Source organism: Rhinopithecus bieti, unplaced genomic scaffold (assembly GCF_001698545.2).
Source record: "Rhinopithecus bieti isolate Rb0 unplaced genomic scaffold, ASM169854v2 scaffold_13207, whole genome shotgun sequence".
Taxonomy (NCBI): domain Eukaryota; kingdom Metazoa; phylum Chordata; class Mammalia; order Primates; family Cercopithecidae; genus Rhinopithecus; species Rhinopithecus bieti.
Genome location: NW_016807866.1, coordinates 4,398,697 through 4,425,897, shown reverse-complemented (window position 1 = coordinate 4,425,897; position 27,201 = coordinate 4,398,697). Strand labels below are relative to the sequence as shown.

Here is a 27,201-nt window from a genome sequence, read left to right as displayed (position 1 = left end):
TTGGGTGACCTGCTTGTGGTTACGCTGCTGGGAAAGGTGCAGGTGGGGTCCAAACGGAGGCGGTTCCTGCAGCAGAGCCCACTGTCTGTCTGCCCGTGGAGCGGACAGGTGGGTGTTGAGAATATCTGTTTGGCACATGAGGGAGCTTAGCCTTACAGAGTGAAAGCCTTGCCAAGGCCCCATGGACGGGGTGACGCTGTGGGGTGGCACCAAGCTGGGGCACTGGCCACCATCCTGGTCTGCTTTTCTGACTCTGGATGCATTTGGTGGTTTTATGGCCCCACCATTGGTATCCAGACCTCTCCTGCCCACATGTTTCTCCCGTCAGAGCTGAGAGAGATGTTCAGGTGGTTCCCAGAGAGCCCAAAAGAAATAGGCCTTTAAGCCAGGGGTGCTCAAACTTGTTCCCAAGATGATGGTGACACGCAGGGGTGGGGAGAAACCGCTGCTATGTCTTCTTCCTGACCGACCAGTTGTTTTCATTTATCAATCTGAGAATCCATCAGAGGTGACATCAGGGTGATGTAAATTAGGCACTTCTCATGAAAAACTTAAGGCGACACTTGCTTCCATTGTTGTACAAGGCTGACCTTGCATTTTCACAGGCTTGAGAGAGCACCACCTTGAATTTTGTGTCCCAAGTGCATCACTTGCCCTATCCCAGTCCAGGCTGTGGAGCACATGTACATAAGAAACCACAGAATGATGTGCCCAGCAATCAGGGGCCTGCCATCTGAGTCCCTCCTTCAGGGGTGGACCACCCTAACCCTGACTGACCCTGGCCAGGGTTTTCCATGAGGCTTGCCCCAAGCACTTCCCATCCACTTATTCCTGAGGTTAAAATAAAAATTGTACCCAGAAGCAGTTGTTTCAGCTGTGACAGCAAGCAGTGGCCTCAGTCACTCCTGTAAACAGGACCTCATACCACTAAGTGTCAGTGGTATAACAAGAGTTGAGATGCACACGCCTACTGGTTGGCCTTTGAGAATGGCCTTTCTGCAGAGACATTTGTCATTTCAAAAAGTCCATGTCACCAGTCCTCTGCCATCATGACAATTCCTTTTGTCAAGTTGGGTGGGGGGGGGCGGTTTCCCCTTTTTTTCCCGCTTCACCTTTATTGTATAAAAGGCATTTCTCCTCTGATTATACTACAAAAAGCTACTTCTGAGTCACAGAAAGTTCCTTCCCTTTCTGGAGGGGTTCGGCATGCTGAAGGATGCAATCATAAATGACTTTCTCCCCCAAAAGCCTGCTCACAGCCAGCCATGTGAGTGCTCTGATCAATGGAAATGCAGGGGGCTGGCCAGCCTCTCACGGCTGCTGTGCAAACATCTTAACAGGACAAATTAAAAGATGTGCAAGCTAATTATTCTCCCCAGTAAAAAATAATAATGAAATAAAATCATAAAGCTCCTTAGGAAAGGAACCTGCTTTTCTTATACAGAACGTACAATTAACAGGAAAGTAAAAATTTCATGCTATAAACTAGAGATCATATTCTGGGCATCCTTGTGATTTGTTGTGCTTCTTCAGGCTTATTTGGCACTGTGTGCACACACAGCAGGGCTCGGCGGCCCAGCTGCTCCCTGCTCCCTCTTCTGTCTTCCCTCAGGGATAGTGGCCTCTACTGTCACCTTCAGACCCAACTTGGGTTCTTCCTGAGGATTCCTGGCTCCCAGACCCACAGCAGCCTCTGGGGAGGCCCAGGGTTCCCGACCCTCAACCCTCTCAGTTCAGGATCAAACATATCATTTACACGGAAGCAGTTGGAGTTGTTTTAAACAGCCACTTCACATCTCTCTATTCCTCTTTTCAATCACAACCACATGACCTGAAGGAGCAGAAAGTAGAGAGAGACCTGCAATGAGCCTGGACAACCCCCACCTGTGCCCCACATGGGTTCTCAATCTGGAGCCCACGTCAAACGAGGGAGAGGGAGGAACCCTCAATGCCATCCCGTGTCCTCCACACTGTTGTCGTGAACAATTCTGGCTGACCCCCTAAAGTTATGAGATGATTCCGTTTCATTGTGGCTTATGAATAATGAGAACAAATAACATTCACTTGCAGTGGTGTCAGGCACGCTACCTCCATCGTCTCTTTTAATCAAAAACCTTACCATAGTGGCACAGCTGCTAATTCCCACTGGCTAAAAATCAAAAATAAAATGAAGCAAAAACCAGGTTACAAAAGCAGCCCAGGCCACATGGCTTGTAGGAGGCAGAACCTGGTTGGAGTCCAGATTCTCTTTGGCTTTCCTGCTCCCATCTGGCCTCTCTGTGATGTGATGGAGTGGGGGGAGGGGAGTTTTACAGGTGCAGCCTGTGTGGTCTGAGAGTCTGTGTTCAAATGCCAGCTCTGTCCTTTCCCACTGAGTCACCTTGAACAGGCTACTCACCCTTTCTGTTCCTCCCTTTCCTCATCTATTCAGTGTGATGACGATGATGATTACCTGTGTGGTTCTTGCGAACACTGAATCAGAAATACACAGAATGCTGTCTGATACATGGTCGCTATCATCATAGGCTTTTCCTTTCTACCCTGATTTGCATTTTAAATTAGACACTATTTGACTGGATTTTCCCATTTTCTTCCTTACACACTACGCAAACCAAATCTAACAAGTGAACTCCAAGTGTGTCATCCTAGTGAGTGCGCGTGGTCACTAATGCATCCTTGTACATTGGATCTGTTCACTCCTGGCAGGAAACGGCTGAAGCTGGAGATGAGGTGGGGAGTATAACAGGAACAGACTCAGGCTGAGTGGGGGTCTCGGCCCTGGTCGATGTGCCATTGTACCCTGATCTTCCTCCTGTACATCTCTCTGGTAAAATGAGAGAGCTGGTGGCTGAGGTTACTCAGCTCCCATGTTCAAGGTAAAAGGCATCATGCAGGCTGAGGATCTGGCCTCTGCTCGCGGGGTTTCCTGACCTCGCCACAGTTGACATTTGCAACCAAATCATTCTCTGTTGAGGGGACTGCCCTGTGTGCTGTAGGTGGCTAAGCAGCATCCCTGATCCACACCCACTAGACACTAGTGACAACTCTTCCCTCCTCATGTTGCCACAACCAAATGTATCTCCAGACATTGCCAGATGACCCCTGAGGCTTAAAATCTGGAGTGTTTTTTGGAGAACCATAGCTCCAGAAAGACCTTAGAAACCAATGTATTGTTGCTGCTTCCCACAAATAAATGAAATGATGTGGCAGGTTTGACCATCTTTAGCATGTTTGCCTCACACACACCTAATTTGACCTCTGCCCGACCCCAGCCCCCTAATGCTGGCTACAGATGTCCACAAAAACTGATAGTGTGCAAGGGCATGAAATTAAGACCATCAGCCATGTCCCCAAAGCAAAGAGCAGAGAAGAAAAGGCAGCCATGACTCTGGCCTGCTGGGGCAACAAAGGCTTGCCATCTCTGTTATCTACACAGTGGAGATAATTACTCTCCCTAATTTTACAGACTGATGACTGGGCTATAGAGTGGCCAGATAATTCATCCAAGGTCACACAGCTGGGAAATGGCAGGGCTGCACTCAGTCCTAGTCTGGTTTTGAAGTCTGGGTGCCTGACCAATAAGCTGTGCATTTTTCAAGAGAAGGCCTTCTAGAGAGGGTGTGACTTTGGTACTCTTATCCTGTGAAATAAACTTAAAATGAGTTATCTTGGTCTCTAGTTATAGATGTCATAGGAAGTAGGACAATGATTTGGTAATCAAAGAGCCCTTAACTCTTTTAAAATTATTGTCAGTACATAGTGCTGTAATTCTGAGTCCTCCCAGTACCTGATTTTGAATAACTCATTTTCCTTCTCTTTTCCTAGTGGGGATCATCAGTATTTCTTTGATGACTTTAAAAATCTAGGAGGAAAGTAACCTACAAGACAAGATAATGATAGATTTCAAGGACCTATAGATAATACATTTAGTCAAAAGTTTCAGAAATCCCAGTGCATATTTAGTTTCATTTTTCTATGTGTTATTTTCAAATCCTCTCTGGGAGGTCACTTCTCCATGCTTATTTGAACAACTTGAATTTCTCCTGAAATTGCTGGTAGTAGTCATTAAAGGCAGCTGACAAGGCTGCTGTTCAGCAAGAGAAGTCATTGCACAGGTTATGAGAGTTGGGATACGTGTCTGCATGAGGTGTTAGAGGGACAGAGAACAGGAATCCCACATCCCCATCACAGACATGGATGGACACACTTCATCCACGTTTGCTCCCTGAAGCAGTAGTACTTCCAGGCTGACACTCTGATGACCATGTCTTCTAGGATGCCCATTGGGAGCTCATGCAAAGGATCACGTTCTTCTTCTTGCTCTGGTTTATTTGGTTTATGTGTCCATGAAAGCTTTTACCAAAACTTAATTCCAGCTTTTCTGTTTATGAGTGTATTCTTTCAGAGACTCTGAGCAATTTGAGAGATGGCCCATATGTCACTTACCTCTCCAAACACAGAAACTGGCAGATTTTGGGCACCCAAGAAATGTTGGATGGATAAATGAATGGGCAAATGCATGGATGGACAGATAGATGAATGAATGAATGAATAAATGAATGCATCAGCAGATGGAGAGATGGACAAATTGATGGATAGATAGAAGGATGAATGGAAATGAATGGATGGACAGACAGGTAGTTGAATGAATGGATGGATAGATGGATGGATGAATGACAGAGGGAGGGAGGGAGGGAGGGATGGATGGACAAATAGATAGATGGACCAATGGATGGATGGAGCTTCACCAGTCCTGTGCTTATGGCTTGCTTATGTGTAAAAACCCCAGTGGGTACAAGCGGAAGAGGCCACATTGCTCTCCTCTCACATACAACCACAGCAGGAAGCAAGTAACTGGGATTTCCACCCAAACTTGGTTCCCCTTAACTCCTGTGATCAGCTAAGGGTAAGAAGCTGTATGTGGGAGTATCAGAGCAGAGAGGAGCAGGCAACATGGAGCTGGTTCCAGTTCTGTCCAAAGGGTGCCAGGCTGGAAGTCATGTAGGTGTCCCTTGTGGGAAGCTGGATGAGGGTGCAAGGAGAAGCATGTGAGAAACACCACAGTCAAGGGACTTCTTACTGCCCAAGAGCTGATTGGCTCATGCTTTAAATTGAGTACCTGTGTGGAAAACAAATCTCTATGACCAAGAGGATTCATAGTCACGGGACTGATTATAAAGTCTGGTCCCTTTCCCATTGGGTTACTTATAGGACATCAATCAAAGAACAGAAAGGATGCCCTCTTTTCCACTTTATCAGCTTCAATAGACTTTCTTAATGGAAAAACTCAACTCCTATTTTTCCTCTTCAAAAAAAGGTAACTAGTAGGATAACAGAAGAGGTTTGGTAAATAACTTACAGTAGACTTCATTCAGTTCTAAGTCTCACCTATTTCAGTGACATTTCAGGAAACTGAGTGAGGGCACGGATTGTCCCGCTTATCCAGCTTTGTTCTCAGTACCGTTTCTCCATATCTTTCTATTTATGGGAAAATCTCCTTCAGTGAAATGTTTAGAGGTGATATGACGTATGTGTGTGTATTCCTTTTCCATTTCAAGGCTGCTGGCATCTGTCAAACAATCTGTAGGCGCTGGTGCTCCTGATCACCCCTGATCATTCCCCAAAAGCCCCTCTGTACCCAAAGGCTTCTCAGCCAGGCTTGGCCCCCAGTCACTTAGAAGCACCCATCTGTGCCCATAGCCACATCCACATCTAAGACAGATTCCATCTGTGTTGAGGTTCATTCTCTGTTCCATTCAGGAATGTTCCTTAGTGGATCCTCCACCCAAATAATAACTTATTTTTTAAAAATATTTTCATGGACAGATAAAAGTGGTAGGTACTTTTAATGTACAGCCTTTTTAGATTTAAGTTTTTAGGATTCCACATATAAATAAGACGATGCAGTGCTTGTCCTTCTGTGCCTGGCTTATTTTATTTAGTGTAATGTACTCCAAGTTCATCTATGTTGCTGCAAACGACAGGGTTTCTCTTTTTTAAGGCTGAATAGTACTCCATTGTGTATATGTTCATCACAGTTTCTTTATTCAATCATCTGTCAATGGACACTTTGGCTGATTCTTTATCTTGGCTATTATGAATAGTGCCACCATGAACATGTCTGTGCAGAGATCTCTTCGACATACTGACTTCATTTCCTTTGGATATATACCAAGAAATAAGATTTCTGGATCATAAAGTAGTTCTATTTTTAATTTTGGGGGAAACCTCCATACAGTTTTCCATAATGGCTGTACTATTTTACATTCCCACCAAGAGAGCTCCCTTTCTCCGCAACCTCATGAATACTTGTTATCTTTTGACCTTTTTTTTTTTTGAGACGGAGTTTCACTCCGTTGCCTAGGCTGGGGTGCAATGGCACGATCTTGGCTCACTGCAACCTCCGCCTCCTAGGTTCAAGCGATTCTCCTGCCTCAGCCTCCGGAGTAGCTGGGATTACAGGTGTGCGCCACCATGCCCAGCTAATTTTGTATTTTTAGTAGAGACGCAGTCTCTCCATGTTGATCAGGCAGGTCTTGAACTCCCGACCTCAGGTGATCTGCCTGCCACGGCCTCCCAAAGTGCTGGGATTAAAGATGTGAGCCACCGCACCTGGCCATCTCTTGACTTTTTGAGAAAAGCTTTCCTAACAGGTGTGAGGTGATAGCTTACTGTGGTTTTAATTTGTATGATAAGGAGTGATGTTGAGTTTTTTTTTATACTTACTGGCCATGTGTGTACCTTCTTCTGAGAAATGTTTTCTTCAAGTCCTCTGCCCAGTTTTTAAATCACATTATTTGTTTTCTTTCTGTTGAGTTGTTTGAGTTCTTTATGTAGTTTGGCAATTAATACCTTATCAAATGCTATGATTTGCCAGTACTCTTTCCCATTCTGTAGGTTGTGTCTTTATTCTGTTGAATGTTTCCTTTTCTGTGCATAAGCTTTTTATTTTGAAACAATCCCACTTGTCTACTGTTGTTTTTGTTGCGTATGCTTTGAGATCATATTCAAAACAATCTTTGCCCAGACCAATGGTAAGAAGCTTCGGCCCTATGTTTTCTTCCAGTAGTTTTATAGTTTCAGGTTTTAGGTTTAAGTCTTTAATCCATTTTGAGCTGATTTTATGCCCTCTTATCTTTGCAATTTTTATACTTTTCTTTGAGATTTTATCTCCTGGTTTCATTTCCCATGGGTCTATTTAGTCAATCTCCTTTTTCATTTATTTAGACCATATTTATTGATCTTGCCGGTTTAGATTTTCCTTATTACTTTTCTCTTCTTCTCCGTGCTTGTCACCTTGAAATATCTTATACCAGTGGTTTTTTTTTTTTTGGTTTGTTTTTTGTTTTTTGTTTTTTTTTGTTTTTTTTGAGACAGAGTCTTGCTCTGTCACCCAGACTGGAGTGCAGTGGTGCGATCTTGGCTCACTGCAAGCTCTGCCTCCCCGGTTCACGCCATTCTCCTGCCTCACCCTCCCGAGTAGCTGGGACTACAGGCGCCTGCCACCGCTCCTGGCTAATTTTTTGTATTTTTAGTAGAGACGGGGTTTCACCGTGTTAGCCAGGATGGTCTCGATCTTCTGACCTTGTGATCTGCCCGCCTCAGCCTCCCAAAGTGCTGGGATTACAGGCAAGAGCCACCGCGCCCGGCCTCACCAGTGGTTTTAACTGGAAGAAGGAGGCAGTGTGAGGAGTAAGGGGGTCATTTGGCACAGTCTGGAGACATTTCTAGTTGTCACAACTCAGGGGGTAGAGGGGACTGTACTAGCATCCAGTAGGCAGATGCCAAAGATGCTACCAAATAGCCCACAATGCACGGAACAGAAATGTGATAGTGACAAGGTTGACAAATCCAACCTCGTACTATCACCAGGATTGTGGTTGTAGAGATGTGTTTCTGTCCTTCTACTTTTGGTGTTTTACCTTCTGGAAAGTGCCCCCTACCCCCCGCCACCACCAACAACAGCAGCAAAAAAAATGGGAAAGCAATTGTGCAGGTCTTCAGAGCAGAACGCAAGTACATGTCAAATAGGAGACAGAGCATCTGAAGGGTCTGAGAAGCTAAGGTGGCCATAATCACTTGGGGATCTTCGAGGCCTTTCATGGTCCGGTATCTATGATGGGTAACTTAGCATGATAAAAGGGGATACTAATTGCTGTATCATTCGAAGGAGGAAGCTATCACCTTAAACCTATGGTATGAAGACTCTCTAAGGATTTTGAGTGTCAGAGGGAAAGGAAGAAGACTGACAGAGCACAAGAGAACCCAGCCTAAAGAGTCAGGGCTGGAGACAGACCCACCATATCACAGGTTAAAGGTTGAGGAGAGGAGAGTAGGACTTGCCAGAGTCCTAGAAGCAGAGTTGGGGGCACCACTGAAGTGGTGAGGAGGGTGCCAGGTGACCAATAGAAATATGCCTGAAGCCCAAGAGGGAAGAAATTCCTACAGAGGTCAAAAGATCCCCTTAAGAGAGAAGCTAAGCACTAGGACCAGCAAGCTGGACCAGGAAGAGCAGTAGGCCTGTGATTGGGAAAGTAGTGAAGGTGCTGGAAGCAGGGGATGGCTAGGAACACTAGGAAGCATTTCTCCAAAAAGAAACCTCGCCAAGGGCTGGGGCCCTGGAGGTTGCCAGCACCAACTGTGTGCCAGGCTCTTTCACGTGGTCTCCATTCCTACCCCACTCACCTGTCCAATGCCTTAGAAGCCAACATTGTTATGCTGGTTCTGTTAATGAAAACAATGAGGCTCAGGCTCAGAGTTTAGATAACAAAAATTTTGAAGCTCAGAAAGGCTAAGCAAGAAAACTAAGGTGACATGGCCAGTGATGCTAGCTGTGTCAGGATCAGAACTGAGGTGTGTTGATTGCTTTCCATTAAACCATGTGAAGCTAACTTACTAGCATACTACCGTTCTTTCAATCTGCTTCATTATATGTAATACACTTGAAATTTCCTTTAACTTGAGCTGAGAGCTGGGCATTTGAGTTGACAACCCATCAGGCAGAAAGGAAGAAGGGAAGCCAGCCGGAGCAGAGAGAAGCCACCAAGAGCTCCATCACTAGGCAGTGAGAGTGAAGGGCAAGCATCCATCGTTTGGTTCATAGGTTTGGTGACCTCAATTTCAAGTGGAAAATTGACTATATTAAACAAAAAGGAACCCCCTCTCCAATTCACACTGCAGACAGATGAGCGGGGGGTCTGCGTTCCCTTTTTCCCACTTCCTCTGTGTCTTTGATGACCGTATAACCAGATTATCATGACACTCTCACCACTACCCCATTTCCCTTCCCAGCTTCTTCTGATCCTAGACCCATAGAGAGTGTCCCTGCTTAATAACACTCTGTAAAACATGTTGGTGATAGATAAGCCATCAGTAAATTTCCTGAATGATCCATGTGGACATGACACTGTGTTCGAAAGCAGTCTTGAACATAAAGATTATATAGCGTGAAACGGTTTCAGATAACTTACGGTCTGGTCAAGGAGACAAAGCCTAAGCATGAGAAATACTCAGTCAACAAAATGAGAATCGAGTAGGCTATCATCAATACCACAGCAGTGGTGGACCAGGAAAGTAACTGCTTGCTGAATGGGAAGCCGTGATCTGAAGAGGGTTCGGAAAGGAAGATGGAAGTCATTTTATTCCAGGGATGGGGAAGACAAAGGAGAAGAAATGAATGAGGCAGCCAGGTGGCTCCACGAATGCTCAGGGGCAGTAAAGAAGTCACTGAGGCTCGCCTGTGAACAGCAAAATTGAAGTCAGGTCTTTGAATGCTGCAGTGAGAAGGCTGGACTTAAACCTGCAGACCAGAGACTCCTAAACTTGGCAGTACATAAGAATCCTCACAGCGTTTGTTAAAATGTAGGTTCCTGGCACCCACCCTGAGAAACCATGATGAGTCAGGCAGAGAGGCCCAAGAATCTGCATCTTAATAGCCCTGTAGTCCCAGCCATACTTTGAGAACCTTTCTGTAACAGGAAGTCTTTGACTGGTTTTGATGAAGTCTAAATGAAATCTTCAGGAAACTTCAGGCCTAAGCAAAACTGAGCAGAACCTATTTTTACAGCTGACAACTAGCACTGCCTCTGGAGGGACCTCTGTGTTCTAGCTACTGTCTGGAGATTTTATTCACATACCATGGATTTCTTAGTCTCTCAGTTCTCAGATACTATTACTAATTAAACATGACTCAATAACATGCATTTTTAAATGTAGGCCACAAGATCTTAAAGCCAGTCTGAGACAACATTGGGTCTAGAATATTCAAATATGGGCTCCAGATTCCGTACCATTACACAAAACTATCCAACTTCTGAAAAATGTGGACATGTGTGAGTTCTACCTGCAAGTTGCAAATGTTTCATTGATAGGAAAGAACCTGTGGTCGGGCTGGGGTTTTTGTGTGTGTGTTTACATTTATTTGCCACATCTCACCCTTCCTCCCCCATCTCTTGGCTCAGAACCTAACCTAAACTCTCCTGAATCCCCAAGGCCACTCCCAGCTGGGATTTTTTAAGTACCTTAACCATTTCAAACTTTCCTTCCCTTTGGAACCTAAAGGAATTTCATTTTCCATTTTCCATTAGCAAGGTGGCTCCTGTTAAACCAGGGCCTCAGGAATAAATACATCTTGGTTTAGATATTTGCACATCTATTAGGTTTTACTCTAAAGCGGACTGTCCCGACGCCTTGCTGTTCACAGTGTGGTCTTTGGACTGGCAGCATCACCACCACCTGGGAACTTGTTAGAAGTGCAGAATCTCAGGCCCCAGCCCAAACCTGCTGAATCATCGTCCCCATTTGCTCAAGAGCCGCGTGATTTGCCTGATTTTCATACACATTAAAGTTTAAGGAGCCCTGTCCTAAATCTCCCGCCTCCAAGCTGTCCCCGAAATGTTGGCCTCTCTGCCTCAGAACGCTTGCAGAGATGGGGCAGTGGAATCAGTTTCATGTGGGGGTAGGGTGCGGGCTTCACCCTCTCCCGTCGCCCCCTGCCCCTCCACCCTGCCCTTCTTGATGCTGTCCCAGCGGCTGCACCTGCAGAGTTTTCACTTCTCTGGGAAGCCTCTTGACACAGACCCCGGTCCTTGCCTCTAGGGTGGGGCCGCTCTACCTCTTTTCTTTCAAAGAGCCTGGGATGCTGACAGCCTCAGATGGAGGCATCCTGTTTGTCGAAAAATAAACCGGCAGTTAAAGCAGGGTTGCGAGAGCGAGAAAACCACAGGCCTGCGCGCCGCTGATAACGCGCGAGCAGGCAGCTTTTGCAGAAGTTCCGTCGCTGTGGCGCGCTGCGCACCAGAGCTGCGCCACCGCCTCCCTTCCTGTCTGGGCCGCTCGCGTCCCCGCCGTTTCTGGCTGTTGCTTTCTGCGTCGCTCTTTCAGTTACTTCGCCCATTGCTTTTTCTAAAGGATCCCCTTGCTGCTGCGCCATGAGGGATGGATCCACCAACTCCCCGGGCGGATGCCCCCAGACCCTGGACCCATAGGGGGCCAAAATTTACGAGCTGTCATGAAAATGACACCGTTTAAGAGAAGTTGAAGTTGCTTTCTCTTCTACAGTATCTAATGCTTTGACCTGGTTAAAAAATAAATTGTTCTTTGATAAAAAATAAAGAAGAAATACAGAAAGAATACATCCTCATGAGGCCTGTAATGCCCAAATGAAAAGGGAGCCCAAAGTCCAATACCCAGATTGCTTTTATTCTTGGAGCGAGTTGGCCTGGCCTGATTCTATGCGGTGAATAACTAATTATCAATCTTCCCCTTTTGAGGGGTATTAAAGACTCTTTCCCCATGTGCCTGTTATCAGATAAGCTAGGCAGATGAGAAGTCAGTGGGTAACCACAGGTACAACCACAATATTCACTGGAAACCAAAAGATTTGATCCCCCGAGGTAAAGAATATACTTGAAAATAAACCTGAAAATAGTTTTGCAGGAGCCGAAAAACTCAGTGTTCCCGAATCAGTAATACAAACTTCTCTAAGCATTAAAAAGTACAAGCACTCCTAAAAAGGACATCTTGAGTCATAGAAAATGATGCCTACTGGGGTTGATTGAGTCCCTTTGGAAGAGACCCCTGTACTATGGCGCACCAAAAAGTCTCCATCATTGTTGGGGCCTCTGCAGTTGTTCCAGCTACCCAGTGTTTTTTGTGTGTGTGTGTGTGTTTGTTGTTGTTGTTATTCTTCATGTCCAAAAACAGAGTAGAAACAGGCCATACTCATTCCTTAATCTTCCTGTGTTCATACTGAGTAAGCACCCTAGATGAGTAAGAATCTACCTTATTTTTAAGAATTTGCAGAGAACCATACGATTTTCCCTTTTCTTCCCCTAGAAACGTCCTCAGGTTGGCTAACTTTCCTATTGAGCAATTCCTCGCGGCAATCACTCCGCACACCTCTCATCTGAAAGGCTGTCTGCCCGTTCCTATGAGCTTTTCTTCCTCTGTCTCATGGCCTCACTCCTAATTATTCATGTTCTCCTGCTGAAGGCTCCTTGACCTAAATATAGAGAGACCCATATATTTGGCTACTTATGTAGAGACCCTAATAATGAATAACGCAACTTTATGATGACATAAAGGAGTGAAAACTCAGGCCAAAGAAAGTTTAATTCTTAGGGAAGGAGGAGAAGGCTGCCCAGGGATAGCATGTGCTGGGTGTTAATAGCCACGTGCATAGCCTGTTGGGGGAAATTGGCTCTCTCTTGAGTCTGGTGTAGGGCATGGGAACGTCTCGGGGAGGAGCGGATAGGATGCTGCTCAGGTTGAATAGGGCTGGACCGTGAGAGCTTTGAATGCACTTAAGAAGGAACTTTCTTCAGTGGACCAGGGCCAGGCCAGATTGATGAATGATCGATTCCTATTATTTACCTTGAGGTCCTCATGGGGACATTTTAAATGGACTTCTTTCTCATTTATAAACTGTCATAAACAAATGACTAAAAGATGTCTAAGTGGTGACTAGAAAATAATAAACCTCATTTTAGCCATATATTTCAGAATTTACACATCTGTTATTGTAGCATCCTTCAAAGTCATCCCATGGAGGGAGAGGGAGCACCATTCTAACAGCACCATTATTACTTTAAACATCTTCGGATCTGCTTTTTTAAAATGACTTTCAGAGTTAGTGTATTGGCTAAACAAGTAAATCCTCCTTACTTTTAAATCACACCTCATTTTTGAACAAGACAGGTGTTGTCAAGCTTCCTTAGTCACCTTATTTGTCAACAGTCTTGATCTTAAATGGCTCTGGCTGCTTCTAAAAATCAGACCCATCACTTATATTCCAGACACTGAGGTTATTCTAAAGCATATGCATCACTGTATGAATTCCAACTGGATGCTGAGAATTTCATCATCACTAGAAAAGAATGTCAAGTTGCAAAGTGACTAGGTTGGAAGAGGCAGTATTAACTACAACATCTTAGGTATGTATTTAAAAAGTCATCTCCAATTTACAGTCACACCTAGTTAAAAAGAAAAAAAAAAAAACCTGGTGCTGTCATAATGTAGTACTTTCAGGGCAGGAACCTAACTATATAACTGATCCTCACTTTCTGAGAAGTTAAAAGGATAGGATGCAGAAAGTGAGTTAAAAGTCAGTGAAGTCCTTTGGAGAATGCCCGAAGATCTGCTTTTACCACAGACATGCTCTGATTATTAATAGCACACAGATAAAGACATTGTATTGTATTAGGGTATTGGTTAGGTTGCTATGATAGAGAGACTCCAAATTATCAGGGCTTAAACAAGATAGAAGTGTGTTTCTCTCTCTTGTAGAAGTCTCAGTAGATTGGCATGGCATCTTCACAAAGAACCATGTTTCTTCTACCCTGATGGGCTGCCTTCTGCAATGACTGGCATTTATCTCATGGCTCAAAATGGCTGCTCCAGCCCCCAACATCACATCCACATTCCAGCCAGCAGCAAGAGAGAATACGGAAGGAGAAGATCTACTCCTTCCCTTAAAGAGCAGGATCTGAAATTTGCCCAGACACTCCTGCTGACAAATCATTGACCAGAACGTAAAGAAACATATGGAGGCACCTAGCTGTAAAGTAGGCTGGGAAATACAGTCTTTTGCTGTGCAGATATGTGCCAGGCTAAATATTTGTTTATTGATTTATATTTATTTAATATGTTGATATATATTTACAGTTAGTATAAATATAGTACATATGTAAACTATATAATATAATATATAGTAATTTAATACATGCATATGATAAAATATATTTCATTTAATATTTAATTTATGTATTTATTTTTACCAAACAAGTCTGTGACACCCTAAACCTCCTGGTACCCACAGATGCTCTCCTTATTCTCACTTTCATCCCTCCTCAATTGAGCCATCACCCCTGTGAATCAGGCAATGTTGACTAGATTCCTGTGCCCCCCCCTTTCTTTCCCCACATTCAGGCTCCAGTCCTGTCTTTATCCAGATTCATTTACAGCTGGAGACTAGCCAGGAGAGAAAGCAAACCACTGGCCTCAACTGGGCAGGGCTGGAGCCCAAAGTGCAGGGAAGCCCTGCCCTGCCCTGCTAACCCCGCAGGTCAACTTGAACCACCTGAGTGCCTGTGGCTTCTCTGCTAGGGAGGAGACAGTCATCGCCAGCCCAGCCCCCTGCCATGAGCTGCAGCCTCAGCCTGATCCACCCACCTGCCTGGGACAGGGAGAGAGTGACAGAGGAGAAGGGAAATGCTTGCAGGTGAAAATCTGCCTGCTCTTCCTATAGCAATGACATGTGGGCTTCGAGTAGTTTCTGTTTGCATCATCTCACAAGGCTTGATTGCTAATTTTCAGGACTCCTGCAGGCTGGCAGTTAAGCAAAGACATTATACAAAATTAAATTATGCAAACTTAAGAGTTAAAGGCCAGGTGTGGTGGCTCACACCTGTAATCCCAGCACTTCGGGAGGCCGAGGTGGGCTGGTCACTTGAACCCAGGAGTTTGAGACCAGACTCGGCAACATGGCAAAACCCTGTCTCTACAAAAAAAATACAAAAATTTTCCAGGCATGGTGGCATACACCTGTAGTCCTAGCTACTGAAGAGGCTGAGGCTGGAAGATCGCTGGCCCTGGAGGCTAAGGCTGCAGTGAGCCGTCATCATGCTACTGTACTCCAGCCTGGGCAACAGAGCAAGACCTTGTCTCAAAAAAAAAGGTCAAAAACTAAAAAATCATCTCTGCCTTATTATTATTATCATTGAGACGGAGTCTCATTCTTGTTGCCCAGGCTGGAGTGCAGTGGCACGATCTCGGCTCACTGCAACCTCTGCCTCCCAGTTCAAGCAGTTCTCCTGCCTCAGCTTCCTGAGTAGCTGGTATTATGGGCACCCGCCACCACACCCGCCTAATTTTTGTACTTTTGGTAGAAATGGGAGCTCACCATGTTGGCCGGGCTGGTCTCGAACTCCTGTCCTCAGGTGATCCGCCTGCCTCAGCCTCCCAAAGTGCTGGCATTACAGGCGTGAGCTACCACGCCCAGCCCCTGCCTTACTATTTTACTGCAGTTTACAAAGATCTATATGCACTTGGGAGTATTTGTCTCTTATCTCTAAATGGTGGAAATGCTCTATCATAGGGTGTTGCTGTGATAGGAACTATAATGATCAGCAGTGATTGCTAAAATCTGCAAATGTTATAACTCAAGGCTGTTTATCCTGAAGAGCTGATTGTTAAACGTTCCCAGCTCCTGCTGGTTTAGGGCTAGGAGATTACTGATACCAGACACCCTTCAGGCTCTCCTGCCGGGGGCAGGCTAGAAAACCAGTGGGCTCCATCAAGAGTAAGACCAAAAAGGAACCGCTCTTTACCCCCCAGCCTATCTCTCAACATGCCCTTGCCTACACACACCTGGTGCAGACGCTTCCACTTTCTTTCGTCTGTTCAAAGCCACATTCCTTTGCCCGGTGCTGCTGGTAAACCACGGAACCGCCAATCAGCTCCTTCAAGACTATTGTCTACACCCTCTCTCAGCTACCTGTTAGCCCGTGTTCAGTCTGGAGGGGACAATGATCCCCAGCAAACTGCTTCTGAAGCTTGAGTTGACTGTTTCACAATATAAACACATGTATTTCACATTGATATGCGTCTTGGGGATCATTGTCGCCTGCACCTGGAGTTCTTGCCAGCCTCTTAAACGGGAACTCCTCCCCTTTTGGAAGCATTGAGAGAATGGCTCTGAGCTTCTTTCTGCCTCTGCCTTCTGTCTTATGAGAGGAGAGGCACATCCAATGGGAGAGATTGGGAGAGGCCTTCTGGGGACAGCCTGCCTGATATGGTGCCTTCTCCTCTGCCTCTGTCTCTCTGGATGAAGCCTGAGGCAGGGCCTACTCCCACCTCAACTATGCCCTGATCTCTGGGCTCAGCAGAGATGAGGCCAGAGCAGGCCCCTGTGGCTGGCTGGGTGGGTCCCTGCAGGTACTTCTCATGGTCCACACTCAGATAGAGACTGGAAGAAACCCCAGATGGGCTCTTTCTCCAACTCAACTCCAAGCAAAATGCTGATATTTACTTCTTCATTTTATTTCAGGGTTTTCTCAGTTGCGTCAGAGCTTGACATGGGGAAGATAGTAATGTTTAGCTCAGTGTATTTATATATTATGTGTATGTGCACACACATAGTGTTCATAGTGTATTTAAGTTACTATGTTTGCAGCTTCTGTCATTATTGCTTATTACACAAACAGCACACAGAAAAATTTTCCCTGATAGAGAAAAGAAATCAGCATCTAGAAAGTTAAGACCATGTATTTAGTTAGTTCGTAAACACTTATACAGTGCTTGCTATGTGCCAGGAATTGTTCTAGGTGCTTTGCAGATCGTAACTCATGTAATCCTCAGAACAATCTTTACACAGCAGCTATTTGCCCCATTTTGCAGATGAGAAATTGAGGCACAGATTGGTGCACAGGGTTACAGGGCCTGACTCAGATTTTCTGGCTCCATGGTTCAATGTTACTTTGCCAGTCGTGGGGAATTAGCATACTCCAAAACCGAGGGACGGAGTACTCACCTGGTGGGCACTGCCAAGATGGAATTTTCTCTTAAGACTAAAGCTACACATGTTATTGTCTCCCCAAAGTCATTACCCAAGTGCCTCAGCCAGCCAGCCCGAAGGTCAGCGGGAATGATAGGAAGCCCCAGATTCTTTGTGGGGGCCTCATTCCCCTTCTGAAAGGCTGCTGACAAGGACTTAGGCCAGAACGTTCCATAAGTCCCCATAGAAGCAAAGTGCACTTTGAAAGGTGGTAAATACATTTTGTAAATAAGTCACTATTTAAGGGCATTAAGCAACCCACCGGCTTCATTTATTTAATGATTTAGGGGTTTTCTAATCAAGATTCTCACTTGCATGTCAGCCTAGACCACAGAGAATCAGTCCTGGCTTAAATCTAAAACTGAGCTGGATGATGAGGCAAGAGGAGGAAGTCGATGCAGCAGCCAGGTGACGTTGGCAGCTTCCTCTTCCCCATCCTTGAGGGGACAGTGACTAAGAAAGCACCTGGACCAATGCTCAGGGGTGCTCATTGAAATTCTTTTGCATACGCCAAAACATTTTGGGTCTCATTGCCTTCTACTTTATCCTCCCAGATCTCACCTCCGCTTGCTTTGCCTTCTCAATAAAAAGCTTCAGGAACAGCCCCAAAGGCCCCAGAAATTAAAACTAATTACATCTGTCTTCAGGAGCCACTTTCTCCATGAGGGCGATCAAACCGAAACACAGAAGCACTGTGTTTTCTACCCATGGGCCACAGCAGCCCAGGATTCATCTCTGCTCCATTAAAAGCATGATGCTGTGATGAAAAATGCTCAAGGGATCATTCTTTTGTTTATTTCCAGGTCCTCTGGAAAGTAAGGTTGGGGAGGAACTAATGAAAACTTTCTATAAAGAAGGGGAACATTTATGCTATTTCTGTTTAACAAAAAATCTAATTGCAACTCTTAAAGAGTTAGAAAACAATAGTTTTTCAGTTTTCTTTATTGCTATATATACAGTATTAAATCATTTTGACTTGTGTTGCTGTTTTCCATGTTTGAAATATCTGGAATTGGGAAACCCTAGGACCCAAGATGAATCCTGGTCCACCTAAGACTACGTAAACAGCCCATTATCTGCTTCCCCGTTACCAAATTTGTCATGAAATTGACAGTTTCCTGATAAGGCTTTCTATTTCTACAAGAAAGCAGCCCTTCGCTAAAATCTCCTGGGTACAGGAGAAAGTTGAAGCCGTGTGCACTGATCAGCACGCTATTTTCCCAGCAAGTAGCTGTGTGGAAAGGGCAGTGCTAATTGTCCCCTTGTTCTGGCGATGGACTTGGCTTCTGCTGGTTTGGGTTTATGATTAACTAGGCAGAAGGCTGAATGCAGTTGTCAATCCCTTCTCTGGAAGGTTGTTTGCATAGATCTTATTCAGCTTTCTGGGGTGTGTGGGTATAATCCTGTACGAGGTGCAGAGGCTCAAGGGCTCAAGGACGTTTGCCACATTTTCTTGCTGTGATTCCAGAATGCTTTGTCCGAATATAGATAATGATTGAATTATTTTAATTTTTTAAGCGTTAGCATTTTCTATGAGGTTGTTGCTAACTTGCTCAGTGCACTGGCAGTATTATGCCAGGCCTCTTACAGACATAAAAGAGAGCTATGTATCTTTGTCTCCCAGCAGTTTGAGGACAGAAGACATACACATATATGGAATAGGTGGGTAGAACCCTAAAGCTGCACAGGACTAAGCAGGGCATGCAGTAATACCATAGCCATTCAGACGACTGGAAGGCTAGAAGGTGTCTGGAGCCATTACAGAAGCCTCAGGCCAACTCAGGATTTTGCCATTAAAGGAGAACAGGGAAAGGTATCCAGGAGAAGAAAGCAGCACCTGTAAGGCAGGAAGTGCCATGTGTGGCTGAGGATGATGAGTGGATCACTTCAAATGAAGGGGATGCAGTGTTAGAAGGTAATGATGGGATAGTTGACCAGTTCAGGTTAGCCCAGGTCAATCTAAGCCAGATGGTAAGACTTCCTCCTGAAGACAGTAGAGATCTATGGAGACTTTTGAGCTGAAAGTGTGGTGAGATTATTCCGTTTCCCTTCAAACCCCAAAGAAAACCAAGCTGCCTTTGCTCAAACAACTAACATTGGCTGAGGGTGCTTGGAGAGTCAGTCCTGAGCTAAGTCTTAGGCCTCCAGAAAGATTAAGATAATCCCTGTTCCTGAGGGGTTCCTGATCTCATGCAGGTTCACTGCAGACCGTTGGGCAGGTTGGATACTGTAGAAAGGCACCCCACTGAGGGGTTCTGTGGGAGGTGAAATCCAGCCTGGGCTCTGCTTGCCAAATCAAGGGTCCCAGGGTGAGGTGTGACTGCATAGAGGAAGGGGCATCTTTTTCAAACAAAAGGGTGATCCACTCACCAAGCTGTGTCCCTGAGGGGCTGCATATGTCCAAAGTGCCTTATTTAATTCCCCCAAGTTAAGTGGTAATTCAAATAATATCAGATCACACTAAGAAATCAAATTACTTGGCAGGCCTACAGAGGAAAGATTTCTCATGAAAGATTTGTAAGATATATGCATTCGTCTGCTCGGGCTGCTGGAACAAAGTACCACCGACTAGGGGACTCAAGCAACAGAAATTTATTTTCTCCAAATTCTGGAGACTGGAAGTCTGGGATCAAAGTGTTGGCAGGGTTGGTTCCTTCTGAGAGCCATGAGGGAAGGGTCTGTTCCAGGTTCACCTTTTGAGATACTAGGGGCTGGGCCTTAGAAATATGAATTTGGGGCCAGGCGCAGTGGCTCATGCCTATAATCCCAGCACTTTGGAAGGCCAAGACAGGCAGATCACTTGAGGTGAGGAGTCTGAGACCAGTCTGGCCAACATGGTGAAACCCTAAAAATACTAAAAATATAAATTATCTGGACGTGGTGGCATGTGCCTGTAGCCCCAGCTACTCCAGAGGCTAAGGCAGGAGAATGACTTGAACCAGAGAGGTGGAGGTTGACGTGAGCCAAGATTGCAGCAGTGCACTCCAACCTGAGTGACAGAGTGAGACTCCATCTCAAAAAAAAACAAAAAAACAGAAAAAACAAACAAAAAAAAAAACAGGAACTATAAATTTTGGGGTATGGGCACAATTCAGCCAGTAACAATATACTATAATCTCCATATTATTCATTGATTTAATATTTGAGGTGCCCTGGCTGGCCCCAAAGCTACCAGCCCTTCCAATTCAAGTGGATGGTTCCACTGTTAAATCTTCATTGTTTAGCTAAAGATTTTACTTCTTTCTCTGAAAGGACTGCTGGTTGTTCGTATCCAGGGTGAATGCCCCGCAGATCCTTTCCTGAAGATGGCGATGATAAAAAGCCCATTGGAGAACACAGAGCTATGAGAAAGATGGCGAACACAGACTCCCCAGTGCTCAGTCCCCCAAAACATAGACCCGGAGTGATTCACAGCAGGGCAAACTTGGAGTCCCCAAGTTCCCTGCTCATTTTATAGATCAGAACCTTCTGGCCCAGGGAGGTAAAGTAACTTATCCAAAGTCACACAGGATAGCCTGAAAACTAGACCTCAGGTGTCCTCATTTCAGTATCCTTGGACCCTATCACAACTGGCCCCAATACACCCTCATGTTTTCCAGTTGCCTAGGCATGTGTGAAATGAGCCTGATCCCCAACCAAAATGTGACACTCTGACATCTGCAAAGTGATGATGCAATTGTCCCACCCCTCTCCTTTCAGCACCCTTTGTTCACTTGGAGCTCCCCCAGCACAATAAGCTTTAGATTCTTCATTCCTGACAAGCCAGATAGGTTGTGAGAATTATTTAGATATAAAAAGCACGTGTGCTTTGCATATTGAAGTCTCTGATCTCAAACTCTGGAAAGAAAGGCTTTATCCCTATCACAGGCATTTCTTACCCTAAGAAAGTAAAGGAGGTCTGGGTGCAGGGAATGGAAGGTAGACAAAGACTGATTCCCCACTTCGTGCCTCCTAAATCGCAAGTGATCCCAGCTTGATTCTGAGGGAGGCCAGCTCCACCTACTCCTTCCCACCCCCTCCCACTGTTGCCTCTTTTCTGTTTAAACCCTCACCCCCTTCCCATTACTGCTCTTTGGGCCCCCACTCTGCACTTTATGAGCTTCTCTGCCTGCCACCCACCCCTAGGCAACGGCTACTCTGTATCAGCTACACACACACACACACACACACAATGTGCACACATTGCAAGGCTGAGAGATTCTACAGATTCTGATACAACAGGCTCTTATAGTCGGCTAATGTAGAGCCTCTTGGGTGGGAAGGACATGAAACAGCCCTGGATGGAAGGGAGCCTGCGGCAAGTGCTAGGAGGTCCCCAGAATTCCCGTCTTGGTCCCTTTATATCTGGACCCTTCAGGCCCCAGAAATGGGGTATCAAATGATTACACTAGCCCCTGGACCATGGGTCTGGATAGATTAAGGCTGTTTTATCCCCTCAGGCAGAAGAAGGAGCAGGATGAGGGAATTGAACTCTATCTATTTTATAATTTGCCTGAGTTCAAGAAAGGGAGAGGATGCTGATTCTTCCTCCTCCAATATGTAGTCCCTCATTTTAGGACCCAGATCTCCAATTACTTCTGCAGCTGGCATATGGCAGGCAAAACAAACTCCAGTGGACCTGGGCCATTCCATAAGCCTAATTCCCCCTGGTAACTTTATTTTAATAGAAAGCTTTACTCACGCCCCAAACAACGGACTCACCAGTATTCTTTAGGAGATAAGTCTGCAAGAAGCTGTGTACATCCTGCAGCATTTGTTCTAGATCAGCCACCTCACCTTGTGGTCACACCCCACACACAAGGGAAGCAGAGAGCACTGAGGACAATGGCACGTCTGTTGCAAACAGACAGCAATGGAAATACAGCTAACCATACCCAAGGCCTGACTTAGGCAAAACTGCAAAACAAGCATTGTTTCCATTATGCCCAGCATCCCAGTTTGGTCTCTTTCCCATTGACAGGCTCTTCAGAGTTTTCCAAAGCTGTTATTAGGTGACCAGGCTACTTGAGTAGTTCTGAAGCCTAAACTAACATGCATCAAGTGTACTATCATAATGAAATAAAACTCACAACAAAGGTCACCCAACACACGTTTGATAATTTCTGTAATTGCTATTGGGCTGCAGAGTGTGGTGCAGGACAGCTTGTACATTGGAGTCATAAAGACTGAAGCTTAACTCTCTGCCCTATCATTAACTAGCTCTTGACCTTGAGTGATCTGTCCACCTCTCTGAATCTCAGTTTTGTTGTCTGTAAAACAGGGACAACGCATACTCCATAGGGTTCTTGTGAAGTTAATGGGAGATGATGCAAGTAAAGTTCTCTTCTAGTTCAGGGCCTAGAACACAGTAAGTGCTCAATAGATGCCCCTTTGCTTCCTTCTTCCTATATGATCACTAAGTATGCCTAGTAGGCAATTGACTTTTGCATAATCAAAGCCTGTGATGAGTTTTCTAGTACTTGTTATGAGTGTCTGTGTTTGAAGTTTGCACCTCAGCCACCACCACTTCCACCACTGGCATCATTGTATCTCCTTATTGGTGAGTAGGATGAGTTTCTTTTACCATAAAGCACCTTCTGTGATAAAGCAGCCTTAATCCTCCCAAACCCATTATCCCATGGTAAACCTTCTCTTGTCTTCTAAATATGCTCAAGAGCTTCTCTTACCAAAACCAAGGGGAAGAAAGCCAACACCTAAATATCCTCCCTTGGCTTCCCCTAGCAACAACAATAAGAAGAATTATTAATTATTATGTGGTGTCTATTCTAAGCACTTACCATCCATTAACAAGTTTAACCCTCACAGCAACCCTCTGAGTTAGGTAGGATTGTGATCACCACTTCACAGATGTGGAAATTGAAATGCAAAGGGTTTTAGGCACATGACCAGGATCTCACAGCCAGGAAAAGGCAGAGCTGGTGAACGAGCCTGGGCAATTTGGCTTCAGCATTTCTGTGCTTACTCCATGTTGCTGCCTCTTCTCCATCGGCTGTTTTCTCTCCCTCTTCTCCAAATCTGTCGAGTTGAGTGCACTCCCTTCCTTGTTTCCTCAGTTCCTACCAGGACAGCTGTGTGGGCTGTGCAGTGCACGCTCTGCTACCCAGACCTTGTGGGAAACCCAGGGAGGGAAGACCAGGCTCTGATTGGAGTATCGCCACGTGCTACTGAGGGAGACGCACAGACAAGTCACAATAGTGCAGCAGCAAGTGCTGTGATGGATGTTCACAGGGAGCTGAGGGCTCCACAGCACACAAGAGTAAACGGCTGCCTCGGCAGAGAGGCCTCAGCCCTGTCTGTGGCTGGAAAGTGAGCTCTGAGGACGCCCTGGCAGTGCCCGTGGAGGAAGCTCCGATTTGCTGACATGGGTGCTGTTACCAAAAGCACACATTATAAAAACTATGGGGCAGTGGTTTCTACTGGCTCTCCTGGCTTAACATGTTATGGTTCTGGGTTTTCAGAACCACTGATAAGGAGAAAGCCATATCATGCTTGACCTTCCCAGGAACTCTTTGGAGATAAGCTGAGCACGGATGATTATCTCCTTTCTGTATGTGTGGAAACTAAGACTCATGCGTTATGAAATGTACCCAGGGCTAGAGATGACTAAGTATCGATCCTGGACTAGAAGGAAGGTCACCAGATTCCTAATCAAGTGTGTCTATGCCACTACTCCTCACCTGAGCAACTATACCACCTAGGCAGGATGTATCATTGTTTAATTCAGTCGCTGCAGGAGATTGAAATATTAGACTGATTATGTATGGCACACAACATGAAAACTGAACTCTTAGATACCAGCTGAAATTGTTCATTTCCTTTAATAATCAAATTAATTAAAGTACAGCTGATTCCAGTTAACTAAGATATTAATTTTTTAAATTATGTGTACTTTTGTCTTATTTCAAAAGTTCATTGGCGCAATCTTAAAACATCAGACATGTTTAAAGAAGTGAACATGAAGCATAATCCTAGTAATTATTCCAAGTCTCCTGTTATCATTTTGGCATCTTTTTTCCATAATATTAAAATGTATTTTTATTTGGCATCATACTCAAAGTACGGCTTTGTGAACTACCTTTGTCTCTTTTAAAATGTTATGAATGAATATATTTTATTCATTAAAAATTCTTCTAAACTATCACCTTAATTTTTGCATGGATTTCCATAACATAGTAGTTTACTTAACTGGCCTTAAATTGTTGATCATTTAGATTGTTTCTAATGTTTCACTATAATAATGTTGCAATGAACACCTCTGAGCATAATCTTTGGATGCATTTCTGATTATTGCCTTACGATAAGTTCCTAGAAATAGACATCTGTTTATCTGTTTCAAAGGATACAAGGATTTTTAAGAGTTTGGGTACTGACGCATTGCCCTTTCAGGAAAGGCTGTACCAACTTACATTCCACCCCACAGTGCGTGAAGGTGGCTATTTTGCCTCTGCTCTTATCATCACTGGAGATTATCTCCACTTTGTTTTATTATTTTTTTTCATTGTAACTCTTCTCCAATTTGGGGATGAGGGTCTTTAATAAACTCAACTTTGCAATGACCTTCACCTCTTGTAATAACTTCTCAGAGTTGCTCTGTTATTGTGGTAGCCATTTCTTTCTGTCTGCAGAACTATGAAAAGCAAATAATGAACAAACTCAGTTGATATTCAGTTATAAACTAGGTTTATATGTATAAAGGTGCCTATGTGTTGGTCTCATTTAGAGTAGATTTTATAATATGCAAGTGTCAACTGTCAAATATGTTGCCTCAAACTTTTTCTGGGCTGCAAGGCAAGGGTGACAATTCAGCTAAATCTATAGACCCCCAATATAATGTTATTTACTTACAAGTACCAATGGCTTAAAAAAGGCAGGACATTTTAAAAGGTAAATGATGTAGATGTGTGTATTCATACTGGGATAGTATGTTTGTAAACATGCAGTAACATGGACATTCACATTGTTCTGTCATGGCAAGAACTAGTGTTTAAATCAGGGCTCAGCAAACTAAAGTCTGTGGGCCAAATCTGGCCTGAGCCTGATTTTCTAAATAATGCCTTATTGGAATACAGTCATGCCCATTCATTTATGTATTATCTATGGCTGCTTTCTTGCTATGACAGAGTTGAGTAGTTTTGATGAAAACCTTATGCACAAAGCCTAAAATATTTATTGTCTGACATTTTACCATAAAAGTTTACTGATGCCTGATTTCTACTCTAGAGTATCTAAAGAGTTTTCACCAGGGACACTTTCCTTTCTCTTTACCACTCTGTGAGAGCAAGTGTTGTTATTCATCTCAATGTATAGATGTGTAAATGAATCTCTTCAAGGTTAAATGACTGTCCAAGGTCATGCTCAGAGATTTTGTCCTATATCTGTGTCCATATAGATGTCAAACCTGTGGGTCACTAATTCTTATTAATGCGAGTATTTTGTACATGAAGAGAGAGTCCGCACCTCTAAAAGTGGATACCATTCCAGTCAATCTTGCCTTAATGATTCAGAAACCTGAAGCATCTTCAGAAATATCTGAGAGTTATACAAAAATCTATTAATTTATCATGGCTCAGAATGACAGATGTGAGAAATAGTCTGGAATCCCCTGTAAACCTTGTAAAAGTGACTGTAACAAAAGAATAATTTCCCACTGTAAATTTATTAATATTCTACGTGTTTTTCTCTCATAATTCTAGAAAAGGAGGTCATGTGGGTATTTGGGCTTTTGGACTGCTGGGCCTGATAAACAGGAAGGTCCTGGAAATTTCACCATGAACAACTAACATGTACTCTCAGAGTAAGGCATCAAGACACATACATAAATAATAGATACACATGCCAGCCCATTTTTAAACTTCCCTATTAAATTTGAACCTCACATTAGATACGGGGGATTAAGCTAACGATCATATTTACTTTAGTCAACTTATTTTTTTAAAAAATCACCCTAATTCAAAGTTTGTTTCTGACCAGCTACCTTCTTAATCCTGTAGCACCTGCCAGAAGACATCCAATAACCCACTCTTTAGGTCAGAGAAAAACATACAAAAGAGAAAGCTTTGGCTGGAATGACTCATGTTACAAGCCAGCTGCTTTCCAGAATCCGTTAAGCTTCAGGGTCCAGATCTCTTTTTGTGGCTTTCTACAGACTTTATTTGAACAGAGAAATTATAACAACACTGGCCACATAAAAGTCAAGGAAAGAAGCTAGTTGGGGTAGCAAGGGTGCCCCAAATCTTACTATACTTTAAAACAAAATGGTAATTAGCAAGAATTCTTGTCTGGTTCATGGTGATAAATGCTCTTCTGCTTCCACTGGCTGTTGAAGTGATGAAACTTGGATGGGATCAATTCTGCCTGACAGTCAGCAGAGCGCCTGTCCACAGGCAGTGGCCACGGAGGGCACTGAAACCCCTCCTGGCATTTTTTATTAATGTAGATTTATTGCTTACCTTCCTCTGTTTCCTATGGCCAATGCCAAGTTGTTTTAAGTTCTTCTTTTCTGTTTCAGCCCGCAGAGGGATCCACCGGATCCCCGTACATTAACATACGAATTGACAGCAAAGAGCAATGTCTATTCCAGGGATGGAATCTTGAGTTTATCCCAAGTGACAACTCTTATGAATTAGTAGCGGCTGTTTCAGTGCCCTAGAGCTGGGGCTTGAGAAGGAGTCTCGGTAGGAAAGTTGCCTGGATCAGTGGTCATGTGTGTCATGGGCTTGGGATCAGGAAAAGTCCTGAGAAGGGGAAGCATCTTCACTGTTCCTGAACTGTTTAACCTTTTCTCCGCTTGCTCCAAGAATACTCACCAGCAGGGCTTGCAGGTGCACCATTTATCCCCAGTTAACTTTACCATGAAATATCTCACTTTCATTGTTGTTTGCATCACTCTATTAGTTTAATGCAGAAATAACTGCATTACTGCCATTACTTTTAATGGCAGAAATAACTGCCATTGCTTTTAATGGCAGAAATAACTGCCATTACTTTTAATGGCAAAAACCACAATTATTTCTACACCAACCTAATAGCAAATCGACTTTGGAAACAAAAGATATCATTCTATTTATAGCATTCTGATTTTGGTAGTGGCATCTTCATTTACAAAATATAGTAATTCTCAGTCACTGAAAATGTGAATTCTAGAAAAC

The 27,201-nt window shown here is 44.2% G+C and overlaps 1 protein-coding gene across 6 annotated transcripts in view; it reads left to right on the top strand.

Moving 5' to 3' along the window:
• Nucleotides 1-27,201, top strand: part of RUNX1 (RUNX family transcription factor 1) — a 276,912-nt gene that overhangs the window by 11,882 nt on the left and 237,829 nt on the right. The window lies entirely within an intron of this gene.